Source organism: Rhagoletis pomonella, unplaced genomic scaffold, assembly GCF_013731165.1.
Source record: "Rhagoletis pomonella isolate Grant_MI unplaced genomic scaffold, Rhpom_1.0 Rhpom_scaffold_01389, whole genome shotgun sequence".
Lineage (NCBI taxonomy): Eukaryota > Metazoa > Arthropoda > Insecta > Diptera > Tephritidae > Rhagoletis > Rhagoletis pomonella.
In genome coordinates, this window is record NW_023459943.1 from 30,527 (window position 1) to 33,122 (window position 2,596).

Here is a 2,596-nt window from a genome sequence, read left to right on the forward strand (position 1 = left end):
CTAGCGATATGTAATATGGAAAATAATATATATTTAATATTTTGTTAACGTGTTTAAAAAATAAACAAAAACTCAAAATCATCAATCGTATTTCCTTCTTAACTGTTGTTCATTTCTTATTTAAATTCAAAGTTGGTGTTAGTCGCTCCGACTAACAAAGCCCGCATACAGGGTCAAAAGAGCGAAGCACTTCCAGGATTAAATAGTGGTACGTTAACCATCAAAAACTAAAAATCGAAAAAGAATTTACATAGCGCACTTTGCAAGTGGACTACTCAATTAACAAAAAGGAAGACACGGATGACATCGCGACTGTATATCTACTTTATTTATAGCTAACATCAAGCAGTATGACAAGTGTACCACAACGACGCTGGTATCGATGCTGACCAATTAGTTTAAGATTTGATGTTATTTATTTCTTTATATATGTACGTGTATTTTCAACACATGTTTATACATATGTAAGTCCAAAAATTTTTAAAATACGTGATTGTTTATTTTTTTTTGTATAACTGTTTACACATTTTTATACGTCCATACTAATTTATAAAATTTTTATTTATATTTATATGCTGATGTAGAAATAAAAGGAGAAAAACGCTCCTGAAGATGCTAAGAAATTTAGCGAAACGTCGGGTTAAAACGTGAAGAACAGTGTTTTCTTGCACATAAAGGTACTGATCAATAAGCCTATAAAATACCAAAAGCAATCTACCATAAATTGATCATTAACTAAAAATCAGTAGTTCGGCTGTTTGAGAGGCTGGAAAAGAAATTGGAAACGTCTATAGAGAGTTCAAAAATTGAACGACAGTGAAGAGCGCGTTATGCAAAAAATTTGTGAAATCGCTGCTGAGCTTGCAAACCTTAAATCAGCTATGAAAAATATTGATGAAAGAGTAAGTGCGCTAGAGAAACTGCACGACGAAAATGGGGAACGAAACAAAAGAGTTCTCACAATTTGTCAGCAAGTCGATGAGCTGGAGAATCCGTTGATGTCAACCGATGTAATTGTATATGGTGTACCGCAGGTGGCTGGCGAGAATTTGCCTTCGCTATTTACTCAGCTATGCACGTGAGTTACCATGGCATTCAGTTAGCGGTCTCTAGTCACTTATACTAGGTTCACATATAAGTAGATTATCCTCATTTTCGAGCTTAACACCCTAATCTGTAATTATAACAAGAGATTAGCCATATAAAATTCGTCCCTTGTTAATCTGTAATTATAAAATAATCTCAGATTAAACCGATAACTTTTCGGTGTCCATCCTAGTTTTATCGATTGTTTTTGCAAAAAAGAGGAGAAATGCCAAATGTAAAAGTAAAAAAAAAATGTACGCTAGCAAGGAAACGAGGTTTGTAAAGGTATTTTTAATAAAATGTTAAGTTAAAATATATTTATATTGCTTATTATAGCATAAAAACGTGATCACGGTGGCACAGAGAAGAAACATAACTTTTCCTTGAGATGTGAGAATAACAAGCACAACAAATTTGACGGCTAATAATCTGAGATTTGCCTGTGTAAACGGGGTGATTAAAAAACGAGCTTTGATTGTGATAATATTGATATGTGAACATAGTTTTATAGTGACTTTTGGTATTCAGTAAGTCACTAATTTGTCAGCTGGCTAAGAGCCGGTCACAAAAATAGAAGTATGGAGGAAAAACTTATTTATTTCCATTTTATTAAAAAAAAACACGCGAAAATGAAGCGAGGAAATTTTCTCAACAAGAATTTCATTAGGACATAAACCAAAATGCTTTAATATCATACAAATTAAATACATTTATTTTTTTTTACGTCAAAAACTAAAGATTGTTAAAAAAAAATAAAACTAATAAAAAAATACTAAATAAAAAAGAATTAAAAAGTCCTCCACGGCCGAGGTGGACTTGAACCCGGACCCTCTCGGCTGCCAGCCTAATGCTTTGACCACTCGGCCATTACGACTCTTTGACGGGCGCGGGCAAAAAGCATACATAAACACTAAGGGTATTCATCAAACCTTATAAATGCATTGTAAACCGTATAAACTTATAATTGTGTAAACCTTATAAATGAACTGTCAAAATTTGTATGGAAACTCGTTTACGCATTTCTGATAAATTTCTCCAGCAATTTCACTGAATAAACTTGATAAACTGAAGCCAATGCAACTCTGTCGCAACTCTAGCTATGTTTCCTTGGGCAATAATCGGGATCCGCATAAAAATTTTTCACGCAAATTCAACAACAACGATATGATCCTGATAGAGATCTGGTTCAATTATTATCCGTTCTGTTTGTTTTGTTTCACTGATAATTTGGCTGCACAGTTTGGTAGCAGTGACAAATGAATTCATACACAAACAGATATTCTGTCATTGTTTCTTTAAAATTGCTTCAAATAAATCGCCTTTCTCTTATATGTGCATTTATTTAAGTAGATATTATCTCCTAAATATAATTTTTTCCCATTTAATGAGTTAGTTTCTATAATTTCTTTATCCTCGTGCTAGTAATATAAAGTTAGTGATACTGAGCACGATAACCAAAGAAAACACGATTATTGTCGCAAGTGTAAACGAAAAGAGAGTGTGGGTCGTT